Source organism: Rhinolophus sinicus, chromosome 18, assembly GCF_057876585.1.
Source record: "Rhinolophus sinicus isolate RSI-liver-muscle chromosome 18, RSI-T2T, whole genome shotgun sequence".
NCBI classification, from domain to species: domain Eukaryota; kingdom Metazoa; phylum Chordata; class Mammalia; order Chiroptera; family Rhinolophidae; genus Rhinolophus; species Rhinolophus sinicus.
In genome coordinates, this window is record NC_142518.1 from 13,846,695 (window position 1) to 13,871,068 (window position 24,374).

Genomic DNA, 24,374 nt, shown 5'->3' on the forward strand with positions numbered 1-24,374 from the left:
ATATTTTACATATTGCAAAAAGTTTTAGCTAGAATTTAGGGTTTTTTCTTATTAAGAATACAACACATTCTTTTTAAATTAAATTAAATTAAAATTTTTTCAATTACAGTTTACATTCAATATCATTTTATATTACGTTCAGGTGTACAGCATAATGGTTAGACATTTATATAATTTATGAAGTGATCCCTCTGATAAGTCTAGTACCCACCTGGCACCATACATAGTTATTCAATATTATTGACTATATTTCCTATGCTGTACTTTACATCCCTGTGACTATTTTGTAACTACCAATTTGTACTTTTTATTCCCTTCACCTTTTTCACCCAGCCCCCAAACCCCCTCCCATCTGGCAACCATCAGTTTGTTCTCTGTATCCATGAGTCTGTTTCTGTATTATTTGTTCATTTATTTTGTTCTTTAGATTCCACATATAAGTGAGATCATATGGTATTTGTCTTTCTCTGTCTCTTTCTCTATTTCACTTAGCTTAATAACCTCTAGGTCCAACCACATTGTTGCAAATGGAAACATTTCATTCTGTTTTTATGGACAAATAATATTCCAATGTATATATCTTCCAGATCTTTATCCAATCGTCTATTGATGGGCACTTAGGTTGCTTCCATATTTTGCCTATTGTAAATAACATTGCAATGAACATAGAGGTACATATATCTTTTCAAATTAGTGTTTTGCATTTCTTCAGATAAATACCCAGAAGTGGAATTACTGGTCAAAAGGTTGCTCTATTTTTAACTTTTTAAGGAACCGTCATACCAGTTTTCAGAGTGGCTGCACCAATTTGCAATCCCACCAACACTGCACCAGGGTTCCCTTTTCTCCACATCTTCACCAACACTTGTTTGTTGATTTTTTGATGATACCTGTTTTCACAGGTGTGTGGCAAAATCTCATTGTGTTTTCTATTTGCATGTCTCTGATGATTAGTGATGTTGAGCATCTTTTCATATGTCTATTGGCCATCTGTACATCCTCTTTGGAGAAATGTCTATTCAGGTCCTCTGCACATTTTGACTCAAATTTTCTCAACTACAATCCTTTAAAGGTTTGTTTAAGTGGCACAGATTCATTTTCCCTAAAGGAATATATATCTCCTCTTAAAGGAGCAGGTATTAGACACAATAATTCCATAAGTAGCTGGACAATTTATAATGCTTCTTTTTATAGATAACATTTTTTTTTCCTACCACATAAAGATATTTGCATTTCCACTCTCCTCACTAATCTTTGGCTATGTAGGAAAACACCCCAAAACTTAGTGGCTTAAAACAAAAATAGTTTATTATTTATGATGATCCTATGTGTTGATTGGGCAGTTCATTTTTCTTTTTTTTTTGGCTCTATGTAGTGTTAGCTGGGCTCAGTCATGTGATTGCATTCAGCTGGTGCCTGGTTGGATATACAAGGCCCAGGAAGGCTTCTCTCTCACAGCTGGTCCTTGATGCTTATTATGACCTGGAGTGCTTCAGTTTTACTCCATGCAAACTCTCTCTCCACATGGCAGTTCATCTTCTAGGGCTTTGCCACATGTCTTTTTCCACCATGGCAAATGGGTTCCAGTGAAACAAAAGTATAAACTTCTCCCTGGAGTAGTGGCATATCTGCTATATTCTATTGGTCAAAGAAAGTCACAGACCAGCCTAGATTCAAGAGAAGGGAAGCTGGACCTTTCCTCCTTATAAGAGGAACAGCATGCAAGTACCGGGAGAATAGAAATTTTCGTAGACATCTTTAGAGACCATCTACCATAATTCACTTTCTAGCCACAATTCATATCCCTTCCATACAGAAAATATACTCATCATAATCCTCAGCAATGTCATAGTATTGTAGACTTAGCTCAAAGTCCAGGTCTTTTCATTTACAACAAGCTCACATGTAGAACCTCAGGTGCAGTGTGTGTGTGTGTGTGTGTGTGTGTGTGTGTGCGCGCGCGTGCGCGCGTGTGTGTGCAGCTGCTTAAGTATAGTTCCTCTCAAACAAGAAAGTATGCGAATTAAAAATACAAATTATTTGCCCTCACCCCATACACTCACCATACAAAAGTGAGACAAGAAGAAGAAAATCACAATAGACACATTCATCCAAAAAGGAGGTGATGAAAGGTACACAGCAGTCACTGACCCATAGGAATTCTAAAATCCACACAGCCACATATATAATGGGCCCCAACTCTGGGAAACTTACAGTTTTTCTACTTATCAAATTATAATCTATTTTATTAGATAAAAGCCTTACCTACAAATTGTTGCTTAATAGGCTTTCTCTGTATTGGGCTACGCATCAAATTGTTATAGGACAACACCCTTATGATTTTTTAAAGCTCCTTTGTCTAGCTGAAAAAAGATATTTGAGGCACTACATTAAATTGTTCAGCCTCACTTTTGATTTGCTCTTGACCCTGAGGGTACAGTTTACTGAATTCAACGTTTTCCTTGAGTGCATTTTGAACTTTGAGGGTCTTTCACCAGTTCTTTCTCTCTATGGCAGCTTACCCACCAGTTATGGAGACTGTCTTGGACCCTCTATATTACCTCTAAATTCTTATTTAAAACTTTAACAGTTTCTTCTTTAGCATATGTTTCTCTTACAATACATTATACAGGGCTTAGAAAAGCCAATTAACATCTTCAACATTCTTTCCGGAAATTTAGCTAATAACACAAATTCATTGGATTCCGTTCTATCTTCCAAGTTATTGCAAGCAAGAACCTTGCCAGATATTCTGCCAATGTATAAGTGATCCCCCTTTTCCACTGTCCAATGGCAAATTCCTCACTGCTTTTCCATCCTCTACCCTCTGCCCAGTCAAAGTCAATGGCAATACCCTAGACTAGGTACAAATGTCTGTCTCTGTTATTTATTGATAGGTAACAAGCCACCCCAAAACTTAGTGGATTAGAACAACAATGATTTATTATGATTCTGTGGGTTAAATGATGGTTATGTTCGATGTGATAGGACATAAATATTATGAAATAGTGGGATCATTCATGAGGTTGCATGGGGCTGGGCTGGAAAGTACAAGATGACCTCTCCTGCATTTCTGGTGTCTCGGTACTGATTGTCAATTGGGGCATACAGTTCTATCCAGTGTGTCTTCTCTCTACATGGAAGATCATCGTCCTCACTCTCTAGGCCCTCTCTACATGTCCTCTCTCTCCAGTAGGATAGCCTGAACTTCCTTATAGCATGACAGCTGGTTTCTGTGAAAGCTGCCTCTGAAGGGCTGGGCCTGGAATGGGCAAAGTCACCAGCCTACATTCAAGGGAAGGGGTAACAGAATAAGAGAGGAATAGGAATGACCTGTGTGTATAGATTGGGGAGACATTGCTGGCAACCATATTTGGAGGCTATCTACACACATTCCTTAGCATGTAGGCAACAAGGAAGGACTTTGGATTTTCAATTTTCAAATTCAACCTCCCAAAACCTGTGAACACATAACCTAATATATTGCTTTCAGATAGAAAGGGATCCATTACATGTACATAAATGCCTTATGGGAATCTTATAATGTGCTTGAAATTGTTCTTTGATATGGTATATTCTTTAAAAATAGACAAAGCAGGGAGGCATGAATGTTTGACTTTACTTTGGAATTCAGTCAATATTTTGTATTCAATTTGGACTTTGGCTGTGGCCTTTGGAAAGCTAAACCTACTTTAACATCATTTGAAAAGAATATAGGTTGCCATTATATATACTTAGTATAATAACAACAGCAATATAAGTAATACTAGTACAATGACAGTAAGATAGATCACCAGGATTTATTGTGAATTTCTTGATATTCACTTTCAAATACAGATAAGCATTCTAGGTGTAAAGTCTCCTTGTGTGCTTTATTTGTTGAAATTCTAACAGTTAATTGTAGTATAAATGTATATTTATTATTGAGGAAGTAAAATGCTGCTATAATTAATGATGATTGTGAAAGCTGCTCATTTTTATGTACAAAACAGATATTAAGAACTTTCAAAGAGTTAAATGAATAAGGGAAAAGATTGACAGTTATTGTAAATATTATGAAAGTACATGAGGAAAATAACTCCAGAGAGAACTCTCTTCTTGACTAATAATTATTTATACAATTTGAATAATAATAAAAGACTGAATAATAAAGATTAGATTACATATTAATTATAATTTTTGTAGAATTTTTTGTTATATGAGCAATTAAAATACCAAATAAAATAACATTTTAAGAACTTTATTTAAAATGTAGTTATTTACTTACTTTGTGGCAGAGTATTTCAAGAAAAAATGTCCTATTGAGAATTCATCACATCTTGGGAGGACGATTTAAAAACTGAATGTCAATTTTGCCATCTCAAATTATCACAAGCAGAAAAACTAAAAAATAAACTAAAAGTCAACTTAATAAATAACTTTTGATCCTGTATACTAAAGAATATGAAGAATACAGAGAAAGAAAATGTTAGAGAGAAAGGGGTACCCCAAACTTATTTAGTTCTCAACATCAAACTTTAAAATAGCAGACTTTAAAAGAATACACTTAAGAAGACAATCCCTTATAGTTTTAAATATTTAGAGCTTAACTATTTTAAACAAAAAGCTTATTTAAATTATCTCCATAGAGTGCCACTCATTTTTATGAGTTAAAGAGAAAAGATTTTGGGGTTATCTGAATTTGGACATTTAAAAAATCCCAGATACAAAGTTTCACCTAGAAAACATATCACTGAATGAAAATTTTCCTGAATTATATTCTGCTATCAACAAGTCTAGTGCTATTATTGAACATGCAATCTCTGTGTCCATACATCGGACAATTGGTAATTCAGAAGTCAGCAGAAGTCTTTTCTAAGTGTAACAACTTGGTGGATCAACGAGGACTTCAAATGTGCTCCTGCTTTACTTGCTAGCCTAGGTTTTACACAACAACTAACATAGTCCATTTGATTGCAAAACCATATATAGGCTAGAAAAATCAGTGAATAAAATTATCTTTGAGGCTCCAACAAATATAATGAGAGTTATACATAATTTAGGAACCACAATCATACAATGTTTTGTCCACTCTCTCCAGCTGTGTGTTCAGAAAGAAATATAGGACAGAAGAATAGTGAGACACTTTCATCATTCTTCAGCAAGTGACAGATTTCTTGTCATACAAGAGATTTTGGAATGGTATGTTATATAGACATGCAAGCTATTTTGCAACTGCTTTGTCATGTGTTTTACAAAATGTCCAAATATGAAGGAAGGACCACTACTACATGTCTATAAAGGCAGCTTGAATATAAGAAAGCCTTAATACCATACTTTGTAAAGAATACTAACATTGTAGTACTTAATAGAAAACTGATGGTTGCAGAGTGAGATACCAGGGATGGAAGCCAGAGTGAGATACCGGAAAAGCTACTAAATGTAAGCACTCCGCAATGTTGAGTACCTGCCGAGAAGCCCCTTAATCAATTCTCCCACAGGCCCAAGTGGTCTCAGTGCGCAGAAAGAACACAGAAAGTATTTGGGGGACTGTATCAGTTATCTATTGCTACACTACATAGTAAACCACCCCAAAACATAATGGTTTAAAGCAACAATCATCTGATTGACTTAACTCAAGATTCTGTCAGTCAGCAATTTAGCCTGGGTCGGCTAGGTGGCTCTGCTTCTAAGCTTCTAAGAGTTGGCTGGCTGTTGGCTGGAGAACCTCAGTTCTCCTCTGTGTGGTCTCTCATCCTCTAGCAGTTTAGCTTGTGCTTGTTCACGTGTTAGCTATTATAATAGCAGGGTTCCAAGAGAAAGAGTGGAAATATCCAAAATCTCCTAAAGCTTAGGCTCAAAACTGGTGTATTGTCACTTTTACCACATTCTGTCAACCACAGTGAGTTATAACACCAGCCCAGAGAAAGGGGTGGAGAACTAGATTCTTTTTCTTGATGGCAAGAGCTACAAAGTCACATTGTAAAGGGACTGGATACAGGGAGGGGTGAAGAATTGTGGCCATTTCTGTAATCAATCTACCACAGTTTCATTGGCTAACAATGTGAGAACTGGAGGGATTTGTAGACAAGGATGGCCAGGTAGTTCTCCAAAAGACATCAGTTACAAAGTAACTGAAATGATTTAATGAAATCCATTCATCTTGAGTGGAAACTTATTTCAAAATTATCATTTAGTTGTTGCCTTCAATTATAAAATCATCGTATTAATGCTTCTGAAACTTCTCTGTGGTAATTAGTTTATTTAAACATCACTAGCGCTCTGCTAAGCATACGTTATTATACTTATTTTCCTTTTGACGAAATAGAACCCAGAGCAGTGGCTCTCAAAGTTTGCATTAGAATCACTTTTAGAGGCTGTTAAAAAAAAAAGAAGTTCATGGTCTATGCCCTAGGCCTGTTGTATTAGTTAATATTTTGAGTTGCAGTAAACAGAAAATGATCCTGGATGAATGAAGCAGAAATCAAATGTATTGGTAACTCAACAGTAGATCACAGAATCACCAGGAAGATAGGAGAATGAGACAAAAAAAAGTGAGCATTGCTGAGGGAAGTTAAGGAGGTATCTGATGAGAACACTACTGTGGTCACTGCCAAACACTGTGCTCAGGAGCTTGAACCACTGTTGCTGGGAATTCTAGACCCTGGGCACCACCACTGACCCTTCCCTTTTGCCACAGCTGCTCTGGAGACTGGCTGCCACCACCACTGCCAGCCAACACCAGATTTAGTTTTCTATTATTCTGGCCTCATTGTGCCACTTGCTCCAGATTCAACATCTCAAGCAAGAACATCTGATTGGTGGAGTTCTACCTGTAAAGGAGGCTAAGAAAGTTCAGCTTTTCAGTTTCCATACTAGAAGATGGGCTCTGTTCTTTCCCGAAACTGATGGGTCAGGAATTTCTTAAACATAGAAAGGTGTTCTAGATCCAAAAAGAAAAAAAGAAAAGAAAAAAAAAGAAAAAGACTAATGTCCACTCTACCCTTTGGATAAAAATCTTTGTTGGAAAATATAGCACGCATTATGGTGCCTTGCTCTTATCCCCTCAGCTCTCACCTTTAATGTTGTCAAAAGCTGTTTTACTGCAAAATTTGTGACTCTACCCAAATGACTACTTGTCTGTCATGGAAGCACTTGGTATTCCCAATAGCAAGCCAGGAGTGTCATAGAGTTTATGGTCCCAGCAGTAATCCCACTCTGAGGCAAATTTTTATACTAGCCTCCAGAGTCCCGCAAGGGGATTGAGGTACAGTTTCCCACAGTGGTGACTGTTGTGATAACACAATCCACGTTGAATTTATTCCCTTACCTGTCTCACTTGCTGGCTCCTCTACCAATGTATCCTGGGATCATGACCCAAATATACCCCTTACACTTGAAATTTTGACTTAGGGTCCATTTCTAGGGAAACCCAAACTAAAATGGGGGATATGTTGGTATTTCGAAGCTTGAAAAAGTGATTTATGGGATGCAAAATGTATTCCTATACCAAAAGTTTGAGAACCAGTTGTCTTGACGAATGGAAAGTCTCGCCCAAGTTCCCACTGATGGTTAGGGTTTTTTGTCCAAGCTTAAATTCAAGTCTCTTGGTTCTTGGGCCAGTCCTTTCCCCACTAAACTATACTCACGGCAAAAAAGCAGACTTTTATTTCCAGATGACTTTATGTCAGAAGATATTTATGAAACAACCAAAGTAATCATGCCCAGATTTCAAAGAATAATGTCACTAGTGACTTACTCTTTTAAAAAATATAACAGCCTTTCCTTTTTGTTTCCTTTTGTGAATATTTCTGCCTTTGCAAATGCTTTGCATAGAATTTACCTCCAATATTGTTCTTTTGATTGACAATTTTATTTCCATTTTAGAGAAGTTGAAAGAGACAAATGGAAAGTGGAATACTCATCAAAGAATGAAACTTAATTTTAAAAAACAGAACACTTGCATTGTAATGTTCAGAAAGAGAAATTCACTTGTTATTGTTGTAACCTAATGTTAATAGCTTGTCTTTATAAATGGTATTGTACAACAATATTTGAGAAGTGGGAAACAAAGGCACAATGAAATACACATTGGTTGCCTACAATGATTTACAGAGTGATATAATAAGAGAAAAAAAAAAAAAAACCAACAATGCTTTTATTAAGTAAAATTGAAATGGAGCCAGAGATAAAGAATAAGAAACCAAATGTGAGAAGAAATAACTAATTTAGGATGTATCCTGAGAGTATCAACAGGATATGTTCAGGGTTGTTGTTTTCATACATAAGTTTAACAGGGAAAATGAATTAAAATCTTCAGTAGGAATGAATGACTCAGTTGTTTGGCTTAGTTGTTTCTATTAGATTATTTTTTTCTTCAGATATTTTAACCAACCACCCAGGAATTGTCACTCATTTGAACCATGTCTTCAAGTGTTTGCACCACAGGTTTTATCCAATGTTCCACTACGGCACTGGGACATACATTTGCCATCTTTTGGGGACTTGTAACTTATGCCAGGAATTACCAATAATTTGATGTTAGGTTAGAATCATATGATTCCTCAGAACTTTGGTATTTTCCTTTTAAATGACCATATACATAATAGTTTCCATTTTGTAAATACATTGTAGGTAACAAATGAGATAATATCTGTATAAATACTTCATAAATTACCATGCACATTAGCATGTATTACTTGTATTATGATTAGCATTCTTCTCCAGTTGAGGTATCAAGTACATATTTAGAGCATGGACTATGGGATCTGACAGACTGGGACAAAAATTTCAATTCTTTCAAGTATTAGCTGGTGGTCTTGGGAAACTACTTAACAACCCTTAGGTTCAGTTTTCTCATCTTGGAAATGGAGATAATAATGCTATTCTTTGAAGATAGGAAGTGCTTAAATAGAAGAGGATATCGACGATGATCTGCCACAATTTAGGGGACTTTTTTGTATTTTTCTACCTTCAGTCTCCACTATTTCTTGAACATTTTTCTTAATTAGTCATATTCAAAATCATATAACAACATTCAGGGCCAAATGTCTACCTAAAGAACTCCTGTAGACTATTAATCTCTTAGCACTGGACATCACATTGTACTTCTGTAAAAGTTTAAAAAATACTGTTATCTCCATCTCAAAGTTCCCTGTTAGTTCATCATTATCAAAATTATTAGTCAACTACAGCCACAACTGCATAAAAAAAAAAAAAAAAAAAAAAAACTACCCCAAAACTCAGAAATCCACATTCACGGTGGGTGGCTTGGCTCTAATTGTTTCTCAACCTCTCTGGACCAGTAGACTATTTGGAGGCATATATTTCTTATAGCAATGGTATAGGTACATGAAGTAAAGTGGAAATATGTGTGATCTCTTAAGGCCTACGCTCAGAACTGGCACTCTATCAAATCTGCTCCATTACATTAGTCAAAGCAAGTCACATGGCTGAGTCCAAAGTTAAATGGGAAAGGGAAATACAATATGTTCCTTTAGTGTGTGGTATAGCAACATCACATGGCAAAGAAATTGGTTACAGGGAAGGATGAAGAATCAGAGCAATAATGGCAATCAACCATAGTCATCAAACATTAAACTGAAGTCCTTGAGAAAAGAGTCCAAGCCTCATTCATTAAAGAATCAGTGTTTTTAAACCAAAACCTGACACATTGATTCATTGGTCATTTGACAACATTGTAGTAGAGCTGAGAATATGCAGCCTAGAAGAAAGACCCGTCCTTCCATATAAACAAGTTCAATAAAGAGTTATAGGGGATTGTAACCAAAGCCAATATAGGTTTTTGTAGGGACACAAAAGAGAAAGTGGTAGGCATATGTCATAGGTACCAGATAAGTGCTGAATGATTGAAGAAAGGAAAGAATGCCTATTCATGCTGCTAGGTTCTGAGAAAATACTTGTATAGAAATCAAGCAAGCAGTAATACCCAGGCAATATGGAAAGAGTGGTAATAATTATTTATCTTTTTACCTTTTCAGAAAGGACTTGAAGTTCCTACATATATATGGGAAATCCCTACATATAAGGCCTACCACTGTGTTTTCCTACCACTACAGAAGCCAAAAATGCCAGACACTCACTTTCCCAGCCTCCTTTGCTGCTAGGGTGTAGCTATGTGCTTCCCAATCATTTGTACCCTCTCCAGAATCTGAAACTAATGGACAAAGAAACAAAGCCAATAGGTAATTCATTCATGTGTAGACAATACTACATCTATGTCCCAGGGGTAGCGGTGGCCATAGCTCCAAGCAGTAGTGTAGTGTCCAGCATTGGTGGTGTTGGCTATGCAATCCATTGTACCTGTGCCTAGTAACAGCAATAACTATATCATCACAGGGTCAGTTCTGAAATTTTATTTTGGGCATTGATCTTGACTCCAAACTTTGTTCTGTGGCTGTCCTGGAAAATTCCAATATCCTTTAAATAAATTACTTTGCTGGCTCAATTAGTCAGAATTTGTTGTCATTCTTGCAGCTAAGACTGACTTATCAGAGGGCTAGGCCAGAAATTGAAGGAAAAGTCAAAATCAGTGATTAGGTAAAGTGAGATCATAGTAAATGAAAGAAAGATGAGATATTAAAACTTCTGGCAAGTAATGAGTGAGCTGGAACAACCCTAATAATCAATGGCAGATGACTTGCAAGTCCTTAGCTTCCATCACAACCAACAGCTTATATCAGTGTTTTGCAGCCTTGGCTGCACTTTGAATTACTAGGGGACTTTTAATGTAATACAGAATTGTATACCTGAAATTTATGTAACTTTACTAACAATTGTCACCCCAATAAACTGTAATTAAAAAAAAATCCCAATGCCTAGGTCACATCCCAGGTCACTTACATCCTAATCTTAGGCAACAGTATTTTTAAAAAGCTCCTAAGATGACAAAATATGCAGCCAATGTAAAGCCAAGGCTGAGATAGAATTAGAGTAAGCTAGAACCATAAATAGAAAACAAGGCAGGTGCTCCTGGATGGAGTGAGGAATGAAGGGGAGGAATTAGAACTGATAACAACACAGAATGAACACAGTGATTAGATGCATTGAATCATACATGGTGTCAAATACAAATTGCTGACCTAACCATGTCCCATCATTTTTAATTCTACTGTTTATCCAAACCACTCTGCTCTTCAAATCCATCTTCTGCCTTAGCTCAGGCCCTTATCATCTCTCATATGGCCTATTGCTACCACCTTTCAGTTGGCTTTCCTGCCTCCATTCATTCTTACCTCCAATCCATCCAACACAATGCTACCAGACTGGAACAATCTTTTTAAAAGGGAAATCTGGAGAGATACAAGATGGTAGAGTAGATAAACACTGTGCTTGTGTCGTTCCATGAACACATTAAAATTAAAACTAAATTATAGAACAATCAACCTGGAGAACAATCAGAAATCCAGCTAAACAGAAGTTTTATAACTAAGGATATAAAGAAGAAGCCACGTTGAGACTGGTAAGAGGGGCAGAGGCACGAAACAGGCTGGCCCCAAAACTCTGTGTGGCAGTTGATAATCAGGAGAACTATCTCAGCCACAGAGGTTCCACCTGAAGAAGGGACCCCAGCTCCCCAAACCAGGCTCCTCAGCCTGTTGTACTGGTGCCAGGAAGAGGAGCTCCCACAGCATCTGGCTGTGAGCAGCAATGGGGATTCCGACTATCTGGGTGGGATGGAAGGCTGTGGGAAACTCAGACGTCCTCTTAAAAGATGTGCACACAGACTCACTCACTCACAGGCACTTACCCTGGGCTTTGGTGGAAGAACGGTGACTTGGGGGATATTGGAAGCATACAGGGGCAGACTGAGGTGTGTGACTTGAGAGCAAGAGCTGGAGGACAGTCATCATTTTCCCTCTGTGGGGTCATTCTCTCGTACAGCCAGCATGAGGGTGCCATCTTTCCTGTGTTGAGCCCTCCCCCACGTGGCCATATCTGAATTTGAATTGGTCAGGTGAGCTCCTCTGGAGCCCTGCCCCATCCAATTCCCCCAACAATGGAGGCACTTTCTCTAAGAGCAGGCAGCCCTGCCTGCATTGCACACTTTCTTGGAAAACTATCAGAGCCCATGGAACCTAGGTGGGTAGTGACTGGTCTCAGTGTGCTCTTGGACTTTTGCTGAGTAGCTCCAGGTTCAGCACTGGCACCAAACCAGAATCTAGATTAATCTGGTAACCACAACACTTCCCACTCTAGTGACTCCCTGAGACACTGACTTACCCAACTTGTGTACACCACAAAGCTTTATCAGTGGCTGAACCTTAAGAGAGCTGGCAGGTTTCAGAAGTCTTTGGGGGCGGGGGGGTCCTGGCTTTTTGCAGAGCCACTCGAAGCCTGGTACTTGTGGCAGACTCCTCGGTTCACAGTGTAGCTTCTCCCAAGTGTCCCCAGATTTAGCACAATCACAGAACAACCTTGGATCACTTTGTAGTTCCTACCAGGTAGCCCCTGGCCAGACACAGGAAGTGGGTGACCTGGGCCTGCACTGGAACCCTTCCAAGAGGCCCTAGCACCAACATACTTGGAGGTTGGCTTTGGACCACAGCAAAGCACCACCCAATTAGCCTCACAACTGACACATTCAAAGGGCAGTCTCAACAGGCACCAGAGCCTGCTGGGGCAAATCCCACTCAGAGAGGTAAGCCCCCCACGCAGCAGCCAAATCAGCCTGAGGGTCAATGCCACCCACTGATGTGTTAATACCAATTAAGGCTCAAATATAACAAAAAGGCACACACAACACACACAAGAGACACTTCTGGAGCACCCAGAGAAGGTGACCAGGGAGAAGGGCCCTACAAGGCACCTACCGTGTTACCCGAAAATAAGACCTACGTGGACAATCAGCTGTAATGTGTCTTTTGGAGCAAAAATTAATATAAGACCCAGTAATATAATATAATATAATATATTATATTAGTAATATAATATAATATAATATATTATATTATATTATATTATATTATACTATACTATACTATACTATACTATACTATACTATACTATACTACATAAGACCCTGTCTTATATTATAGTAAACTAAGACCAGGTCTTATATTAATTTTTGCTCCAAAAGACACATTACAGCTGATTGTCTGGCTTGGCCTTATTTTTGGGGAAACACGGTACTACCTAAGCCTACCTGGCCAAGACTGGGAGACATAGCAGATCTACCTAATACATAGAAACAAACACAGGGAGGCAACCAAAATGAGGAAACAAAGAAATACATCCCAAATGAGAGAACAGGAGAGAACTCCAAAAAAAAAAAAGAATTAAACAAAATGGTGGCAAGCAACCCACCAGAGATAAAATTCAAACCACTGGTTATAAGGATGCTCAAGGAACTTAGTGAGAACTTCAACAGAGAGATAGCAAACATATAAAAGGACATAGAAACCATAAAAAGAACCAGTCAGAAGTGAAGAATACAATAACTGAAATGAAGAATGCACTGAAAGGAATCACCAGCAGATTAGATGAAGCAGAGGGTCAAATCAGCAATTTGGAAGCCAAGGTAGGAGAAAACACCCAATGGAAACAGCAAAAAGAAAAAAGAATCCAAAACAATGAGGATAGGTTAAGAGACCTCTGGGACAACATTAAGCATATCAACATTTGCATCATAGGGGAACCAGAAAGAGAAGGGAGAAAGCAAGGGATTGAGAACCTATTTGAAGAAATAATGACTGAAAACTTTCCTAACCTGGTGAAGGAAATAGACATACAAGTCCAAGAAGTGCAGAGAGTCCAAAATAGGATGAACCCAAACAGGCCCACACCAAAGACAATCCTAAAAGCAGCAAGAGAAAACCAACTAGTTACTTATAACAGAGCCCCCATCAGGTCGTCAGCTGATTTCTCGACAGAAACTTTGCAGACCAGAAGGGACTGGCAGGAAATATTCAAAGTGATTAAAAGCAAGGACCTACAATCAAGATTATTCTACACAGCAAAGCTATCATTTAAAATCAAAGGACAGATAAAGAGCTTTGCAGACAAGAAAAAGTTAGAGGAGCTCATCACAACCAAAACAGTATTACAAGGAATCTTAGAGGGACTTCGTTAAGACAGAAAAAAAAAGATCAAAATATGAATAATAAAATGGCAATAGCTACATATCTATCAACAATTACTTTCAATATAAGTGGATTTAATGCTCCAATCAAAAACATCTGAATGGATAAGAAAACAAAGCCCTTACATATGCTACCTACAAGAGACTCACATCACATCAAAAGATGCACACAGTCAGAAAGTTATGTCATGAAAATGGAAACAAACAAACAAAAGAAGTTGGGGTAGCAATAGTTATTTCAGATAAAATAGACTTTAAAACAAAGGCTATAACAAGAGACAATGAAGGACCCTGTAATCCAACTTCTGGGTATTTATCCAAAGAAATCCAAAATGCTACTTTGAGAGGATGTGTGCATCCATGTTTTCATTGCAGCATTGTTTACAATGTATAAGATGTTGAGACAGCCTGGGTGTCCATCAAGGGATACATGGATATATATATATATATATATATATATATATATATATATATATATATATATATATATATATATAATGGAATATTGTTCAGCCAGGGAAGGGAATGAATTCTTGACATCTATGGAAGCATAGGTGGACCTGGAGGGTAATGTGCTGAGTGGAGCATGTCAGACAGAGAAAGACAGATACAGTGTGATTTTGCTTATATGTGGAATCTAAAGAACAAAATAGATAAAACAGAAATAAAGTTATACAGAAAACATTTTGATGGTTGTCAGACGGGAGCGAGTTGAGGGGCAGGGTGAAGAAAGTGAAGGGATTAAGAAGTACAAATTGGTAGTTACAAAATAGTCAAGGGGATGTAAAGCATAGGGAATATAATCAATAATATGGTAATGACTATGTATGGTGCCAGATGGGTCACTTCATCTGGGGGATCAGGGGGATCACTTCATAAATTATATAAATGTCTAACCACTATGCTGTATACCTGAAATTAATATAAAGGAATACTGAATGTAAACTGTAATTGAAAATTTTAAAGGGGACGGGAGGTGAAGGGCAATAAGTGGTCCAAATATCCAGGTATAAAACAAATAAGTCATGGGGATGTAATGTACAGCATAGGGAATATAGTCAATAATATTGTGATAGCATGGTGCAGTGTCAGATGGTTGCTGGACTTATCATGGTGATCACTTCTTTAGGTATAGAAATGTTGAATAACTATGGTGTACTCCTTACTCCTGAAACTAATATAATATGTTAGCCATATTTTTAATAAAAATCGTAAGAAAAAAAAGGCAAATCAGACCAGGTGCAGTGCTTCAACTGGTCTCTGGTTTGCCAGTTCTGCTATCCATGCCTTGTCTTGTAATTGCAGGCTTCCAACATTTTTGCTTTAAAAGAGGGTTTTCTCATTTTGCAGTACTACGTTGGGTGTTAGAATATGTAGCCAGCCATAGAGTCAATTAAAACTGAGCAAATTAGCCCTTCCGCCACGAGTGTAACAGAGTGAAATGCTCATTCTCTCTGACTTTACCTTAATTCTAGCCTGCATTTTCCCCATGGCTTTCCGGCTAATATCTCCTGCTATAGATATGCTAATTACTCGAGAAAATTCTACTTGAGGTTTGAGTTTTGGAGGAACAGCCCCTTGCCAGAAGGGACATCTCCGGAAGAGGTGGGGAAATACATACAAAATAATGGCTGTTTATCAAAGATACGCACAAGCCTCAAGACTGGACTCAGATCTGCAGGGGTCAAAGACCAGAAACAAAGAGATTTAGAGATTTCATGCTCTTCTTTGGGTCCCTGTTTCCTCCCAGATGTATGCAGTTGTCAATCACTTCTTGCTCCTCCCATTTCCCCCTTCCCTTGACATAAAAGAAGCCTGAATTTTGGGCTCTCTTAACATGGATTTGAGGAACCTCTAAGACTCCCATCTTCTCAATTGGGCACCTTCTCGATCAATAAACCTTTCTTTACTCCATCCTCTGACGTTTTGAATATTGGTCATCAGAAGCATTGAACAAAGGAACTTTTGGACCACTAACATGACGACACAACCAGAAGGGCCTGACTATAAATCAAGAAGAGGGCCCTCTCTGGAACTGGACCATGCTAACACCTTGATCTTGGACTTCCCAGGCTCCAGAACTATGAAAAATAAATTTCTGTTGTTTATAAACTACCTAGTCTATTGTATTTCCTTATTGCAACCTCAATGAACTAAGAAAATTGGTACAGAGAAGTGTGGCTGCTCTTGTAACAAATGCCTAAAAATGTGGAAGCAGCTTTGGAACTGGGTAATGGGCATAGGCTGGAAGAATTTTGAGGTTTTATGCTAGAAAAAACCTGCATTGCCATGAACGGACTACTGGGGCAATTCATCTGAGGGCTGAGAAGGAGAGGAGGAATGCTGTAGAGAAAGCTTCAATCTTAGAGATTTGAAGTGGTCATGAACAAATGTTGATAGAAATATGGACAATAAAGCCCATTCTGATCAGGTCTCAGATGGAAGTGAAGAACATGTTATGGGAAAGTGGAGGAAAGGCAATCCTTGTTATAAAAGGGGCAAAGAGATTGGCTGAATTGTGGTCATGTCCTACTGGAAGGTGTGAGTAGTGAAAATGGATATTTGAAGAAATTTCTAAGCGAAGTGTTGAAGGAGTGGCCTGGTTTCTCTTGAATGCTTATAGTAAAATATGAGAGGAGAGAAATGAGTTGAAGGTACAAGTGTTAATCTAAAAGCAAGTGGACTTTAAAAATTTGGAAAAGTCTGAACTTATCCATATTGAAAGAGACAAGAAAGCTTGTTAGATGAGAACACAAAGAGTATGCTGAATTGATGAGGAGATTGGCATGGATTGACCATTTTCATTGAAGCTAGGAGTTAGTCATCAAGACAGTGGGGAGACTGATTGGCTATCAAAATAGAAGCCAGGACCTATTGTCCAGATCAATGGAAGAATGACCCCCAGGGCATTTCAGCGATCATGGGGCTACTTCTCCCACCACAGACCCAGAGTGCAAGGGCCTACAGGGCAGAATTATTTCAAAAAAGGGGCTATCTCAGCCAGGTGGCCTCTTATCTAGGCTCCACCTTAAAACCAGTACCATGCTTCTTGACCACCCCAGGTGCAGCTTTCTCTGGGCCCAGCAAAACCAGGAGGGGGAGCAGTCTCAACCTAGATTTGAAAGGATGGAGCCACACAGGGCTACAGGCACTGGCAGAGGGCCACTGTGGAGGCAGGCTCCCCACAGAGAGCCCTCACAAGGGCAATGCCCATTGGAGCTGTGTGGGCAGGGGCACCCTAAGACCCCAAACCTGTAGAGCCACCCATGCAACTCCAACCTAGGAGAGCCACAGGCACAATGCTCCAACCCATAACCATGATGTGCCCAGCAAAATCTGGGGCTATGGCCACAGGCCCAGTGGGTCTTAAGGTTTTAGACTCGCTGAAAACCAATTACACCTTTCCTCTTTCCTGTTTCTCCCTTTTGTATTTTAACATTTTTTTTATTTATTGAAGTACATTTGACATATAATATTATGTAAGTTAAAGTATACAACATGTTGATTTGATACATTTATATACTGTGACATGTTAGTTAGCACCTCTATCATGTCACATAATTATCACTTCTTTTTTTGTGGTGGGAATGTAACCACAGAACCAGCTCAAAATGGTCCTATCCTATTTAACAAGATACTGAGTTGCTTTTCGGAGACAACAGATCAAAACCACTAGTCATGCAGCAGAAGTACGCACAGAGGAGAGAATTTTGACCTCCAGCTGCACCAGGAACCAAAGTCTCAGCCTCCACCCCCATGTATGGAACCAGAGGAACAGGACATAATCGGAACTTGAGCACTAGAACCCTACCAGAAGCGAAGGGTCCATTGTCCAGAAAGATCCAGTGCCAACACCTCTTACCATAAATGGCAAAATTCCAAGATCCTCCAATTAAAACTTGCCCCACCAGCACTTCCAAATACACGTTCCCTCTAACCCCTTAAAAACTTTTAACCTAGTCCAGCGAGGCACTATTAGTTCTCCAATCTTCTCAGATGGCGACTTCTTGAACAATATTCCGACCTTACTCCAAACTCTGTCCTTTTCAGTTTTGGCCTTTTGAAGTGGCAAGCATATGAACTTGTGTTCTGTAACAGGAATACTGTTTCTCCTTTTTGGAATGGGAGTCTTTATCCTATGCGTTTCCCACCATTGTGTTTTGGAAGCACATAACATGTTTGATTTCACAAGTTCACAGTTGGAGAGCAACTTGCCTCAGGATGAATGGTTTCAACCATATCTGATACAGAAGATTTGTAGATGAAACTTTGCACTTAGACTCCTGAGTTGATGACATGTGAGAAGGACGTCAATTTCGGGGGGGGGGGGGCATGGGTATAATGCCATGGTCTGAATGTTTGCATCCCCTTAAAATTCATGTATTGAAATCTTAATGTCCAATGTGGCGGTATTAGGAGGTGGGCCTTTGGGAGGTGATTAGGTCATAAGAGCTGCCCTCATGAATGAGATTAGTGCCTTTATAATTAGTGCCTTTATTGTAAGAGATCCCTTATTCCTTTAAACATGTGAGGACACAGAGAGAAGACCCTGGCTATCAACCAGGAAAAAGGCTTTCACCAGCACGTAACCATGCTGGCACCTTGATCTTAGATTTCCCAGCCTCCAGAACTGTGAGAAATAAATTTCTGTTGTTTCTAAGCTTTAAAAAAATGTTGTGTGTGTGTGTATGGGGGGGGGGTTGGCATGGGAAGAGTTGTGTGTGAAAGGCAAAGTAATCATGGCACATTACTTGGTTCAGGTGTGAACATTATTTACAATATCCTAATAATTTTTTAAATGCAGAATATAAGCTTAACTAAAAAATTGTGATATAACTGTCATGCGAGGAGATAACCATGATTTGAAAGAGCTAAAATCCTCATCTATTTTAGAAGGAAGTCAATACCTGTATGAGATTTCTATTGCTGCTGCAACAAATTTACCACAAACTTAGTAGCTTGAAATAACACGAATTTGTTCTCTTACAGTTCTGAGGTAAAAAGTCCAGTGTGGGTCTAATGGAAATAAAATCCAGGCATCAGCAGGTTGTTTTTCTTTCTGGAGGCTCTCGGGAAGAATCCATTTCCTGCTCATTTGGGTTATTGGCAGAATTCAATTTCCTGCAGTTGTAGAACTGAGGTCCCTATTTGCTTACCGGTTGTGAGCTTAGTCTCAAGGTCCTTAACCTTAATCAGATCTACAAAGTTCCTTTTGCCATGTAAGGTAACAAATTCACAGGTTCCAGGAATTAGGACATGGACATATTTGTGAGCCCATTATTTTGCCAGCCACAATATCTAATGTCATGCAGAAGTGGATGAATTTCTAAAAATATATGCATATTATTTTCAAAGGATTAAAAACAGCAAGCAAAGGATGAAGAGGTTGCTTCTAGGAAAGGTAACTTCCTTGTGTGCTTGTGGGTTAGGATAGAAGATTTGAAATAAGGTGGTAGTCTATTTTGTTCAAAGCCTCTAAATACTACTTGACTTTTTAAACCAGGAGCAAGCACTTCTCTAATAAAAATTAAATGCAATTATAATATAAAATAAAGGGAAGATTTTTCCAATTACTGTTTTAGAAAGAAGGAAATCAAGTTTGCAAAGGATGAAGTTTAGAAGGAAATACTCAATGTCTCAGTTATATATAATGGCCTAGCTGAAATTTAGGAAGGTGGATGCTTTTATTTTTTGCTAAAGATTAAAGGGAACATCTGATTCTTAGCTGTCAGATCTTTTAAACTCAGTAAATCATATCTATGAGTAAAATGGAGTGCTTGGCCTAGATGCCATAACCTAATGTGGTTTATTACAGAAGAACACAATTCTTCACTCTCCTTGTATTATCAAAGTGAGATTTTGCAGCTCTTCCTATCAAGACATGGAGTCTGTTTCCCCACCTTCTGAATCTGACTAGCCACTGGGATGAAGGAGAAATGACATTGTGTCAGTTCTGAGCCTTGGCCACAAGAGTCCTGCTTCTGCTCTCCCTCTTGGACATAAGAACAAACCTGGGCTATCCTGCCGGAGGATGAGAGACTACATGGAACAGTGATAAGCCAGCCCAACTCAGGCCATCCTAGACTAGGCTTCCTCTGGCTATCTGATAGCTCATGGCAGACACATGACTAAGTCCAGCTAAGACACCAAGCACTGCTCAGCTGAGCCCAGCCCAAATTGCCAGTTGTGAGCTAAATAAATGGTGATTTTCTAAGTCATTTTGTTTTGTGGTAGTTTGTTACACAGCAATAGCTAAGTGATTTGCCAAGTACCACTATATTATAACTACAAGCCATGTACCAAAGTGAAAATAAAGAGCCTGTTTACCTTTAGAACTCAAATTTATAAAGCAAAAATGCCATTTTTCCTCTTGAAATGTTTTATTATCAATGTTTTATTTCTGGTAGCATTGTATTCTTTTGTGAGTTTCTAGAACAGCTTAATATTACTTTTATTACAGTGCCTTTTCTATCCTTTCAGAATTCAATTTGACTTCCTAAACTGGAAATTCATATTCAAGATATAGAGATTAAGAGGACCTTTTCCTAAGGTCAACCACAGTATTATGAGGCCAGTAGAAATATGAGAAATGTTTGATTATTTCTGTAACCACATGAAGTAGCAAGTCCTAGCTCAAAGAGAAATGGACTTTTCCTTGTAATGTGAGGAAGAGTTAAAGACAGAAAACATAAGTGTTCTTCCAGGATGTTTAGTAATACTTGTGGATAATAAAATTATTACATTCCTGGAAAAATACAACGAACAACATAACAATCACTTATACTCCCGTTTCCCAGAGATAGTTAATATTTTGCATATTTCTTTCCATGTTCTAGATATAATTTTGCAGTTTTAAAATCTTTTATAATGCTTTATATGCTTTTTCCACAAAATACATATTAAGCAGCTTCCCACTAAATTTTTTTCAGTAAAATACTTTTAATAGCTTTATAATGTTCCATTTTGTGCATAATTATTATTGACTTTAGTTTATAATCTAATAAAATGATGTATAATTTAGGTTTCTTTTCATTGCAAATTGATATAAGTGCGATGTGGAACATTATTGTGCATAAATCTGTACATTTTTCATGTTTCTGGATATTTTATTAGAATATATGCCTAGGAGTAGAATTATTAAGAAAAAGGAAATTAATATTTTTCAGGCTCTTGAAACACAACAAACTGTCCTCCCAAAAAGATGGCATCAGTCCCTGTTCCTGGCTGCAGTGAAGGAGAGGGATTCTTTCAATGTAAGTTTAACAGTATTAAGTTTATGCTTCTTTAAAAATCTGGGTTATTTTGAATGACAAAAACATCTTATTGCTTTATTTTGTATTTTTACAATAGTATGACTATTTTCTCAAGTATTTATTACCAATTTTCATTTTCACATTGGAAGAATTTTCTGATTATGTCCTTTACTTAATTTATTGAAAGCATTTTAATTCCTGTGAGCACTTTGTAGACTAAGGATTTTAATCTTTGTCTTTCACATTTCTTGCATACAATATTCCCAGCTTATTCTTTGATATCTAATTTTGATTAGCAGAAGTCTTACATTGTTACCTAGACATATCTATCGCAATTTCTACTTGACTTTTTTGGTTACTTTCCAGTTCAGTATACTTTTCTTTATCCCAAGATGAGATCATTATTTAGCCATTTCCTTCTATGCTTTTATGTTTAAATTTTTTTTTTTGGCTTCTGAATATTTAATCAGTGGGTCAATCATAGCTTCCAGTAATAATATGTTTAGGAAGAATGAATTACCCCAGGTAAACAGTGGTAGAGGAATCTTTTTATTCTCTTCTTTTAGGGAATATACACTTATGAAATTGTGATGAAGTTAAAAGATTTAGTTTAACTTTGACAGTTGAAGTTTTTTTCTGTTACTATTGGGCTTTTTCTCTCTAATCTACAGAGATGCAGCGCTATCTCCAAGAGAGATGACCCAGATTCATTCTCTGTCTGATAAAAGCTAGTTGAGAGGAGTGAGAGCTTTTTCCACATCAGTGATCAGTCTGACCATTGTGATGAGAAATTGGGAACACACACGTACATTCAAGAGAATGGATGGAAAATATAGCATGTTGAAAGTTGGTCTCGATGTTTTTTGTTTTAATAAAAGCATTCTAAAACATGCAAAATGTCCTCCTCTCAATTGCTTTCTGATGGCTTCCTAATATAACAAAGTACTTTATTTTCTCAAAATATCTGCTAAACCTATCCTTTATTGTAATATGCTGGCTATCACTGCAAATAAATTTGAGCTAGAGTAGTATAACACTAACAGCATCAAAGGTTTTATAGAAATGATTATGTATTCTCTACCTACTTCCAAACCTAGAGCAGTTTACAAAAACTTAGATATTATGAATCCAACAAATCTATAATTATTAAAGGGGAAGTACCAAATAATGGGAACAAGGGTTGGGATGGAGATGGGAAAGATGAGAGTAGAATAATTAGAACAAAAAGTGAAGCCAAAGGATGCTATTATTTAATGAATTAAATAACTGTAAATTTCCTGGAAGCCAAGGTAAAAAGGGAACTGTAAGGATTACACAGCTATCTAACAAAGGGGGACATATAAAATCACCAGGAGAGACAAACCATAGCTCAGAACTCTGAGAAAAACTGAACACTTAAGTTGGGCACTGAACAATGTAATGAACAGTATTTTAAATAGCAATTCTACAACTACTACAGAGACCTTCTTTATATGCCCATTTTTATATTGGTTCTATATTTTAAAATGAGAGCATAATGTCAATAGAAGTTTTGTTAAAGCATTTATTGAGGAATATTGAGTTGAAAAGGCAATATTGAGCAAAGGTAGGATTTGGAACAAGGATCTACAGCATAAAGGAGCCGCAGGTATTCGGGATAGTTAGCAGAACTAGGATTTGTAAAATCAATCAATTCAGGAGCACACTTACGTTACCTGATCATCATGGAAAGAGAGATAAAACCAAGTTGTGGGGGATAAGGGGGAAAAAGGAAAACTGTAGGAGGCTTACACTGGCTCCAGTGTCCACCATGTACTTTCATGTGGTTCAAAAGTTTGCATTATTAATAACTACCTTTTCTACTCCTCACACCATAAAGAGGTAGATTCCCTCTTTCTAGGCAAGGGTCAAGATACAGAGTCAAACTGAACTTAGGTGAACAGAAGTGATTTATGAAAATGATCATCTTTTAATAGAGCTGAAACTTTTAGTTCAGGACCCTCTCTTCTAATTTCCCTGTATTCCTATCTGAGCCCACTTCTCTCCATCCCCCCCCTCCTTATTTTATGGAAAAATTACATACTGTTATTAAATATATAGAAAATGAGAGAAAATACCAGTGGTGCCAAAATATGTATACAAGTGGACACCTCAGTCAGTGTTGCTCAAGCAGTAGTTCACCATAATCAGAAGTGTTTGGATGCTGACGGTAACCACTTTGAGCACCTCTTGTCATTGCAGATGTCAAGCGTGACTTGTATTCCTCTTTTGTTATCAGTATACCGTGTTTCCCTGAAAATGAGACCTAGCCGGACATCAACTATAATGTGTCTTTTGGAGCAAAAATTAACATAAGATCCAGTATTATATTATATTATATTATATTATATTATATTATATTATATTAGACATGGTTTATATTATATTATACTATACTATACTATACTATACTATACTATACTATATTATATTATATTATATTATATTATACCCGGTCTTATTTTACTATAAGACCAGGTCTCTATAATATAAAGTAAAATAAGACTGGGTCTTACTTTATAATAATAACTTTATAATATAAAGTAAAATAAGACCAGGTCTTATAATAATTTTTGCTCCAAAAGACACATTAGAGCTGATTGTCCGGCTAGGTCTTATTTTTGGGGAAACACGGTATATTGAGTATTACAATTTCATTAGTTTTTTTCTTTCTTAAAACATGTATACATTTTTTGGCACCCTCTGTACATAGTCATAGTTACATAACTTAAATACAATTCTATATTCAATTCGGATAATGTCTTCATATGAATTTCTTTTTTACTTTTTATTTTGGAAAATTTCAAACTTACAGAAAGTAGAGAGAAGGATATAATGAATCCATTAACTGTCTGTTGCTGCACCAGTCAATGACATTTTTACCAACTTTATTTCATCTCTCCTATTTCCTACTTTTCCCAATATCTTATTATAAAAATTTTCAAATATAGAAAAAAGTTGAAAATTTGTAAAATGAATCCTCATAGGTCCATCATTTATCTAGATTCTACAATTAATCTTTT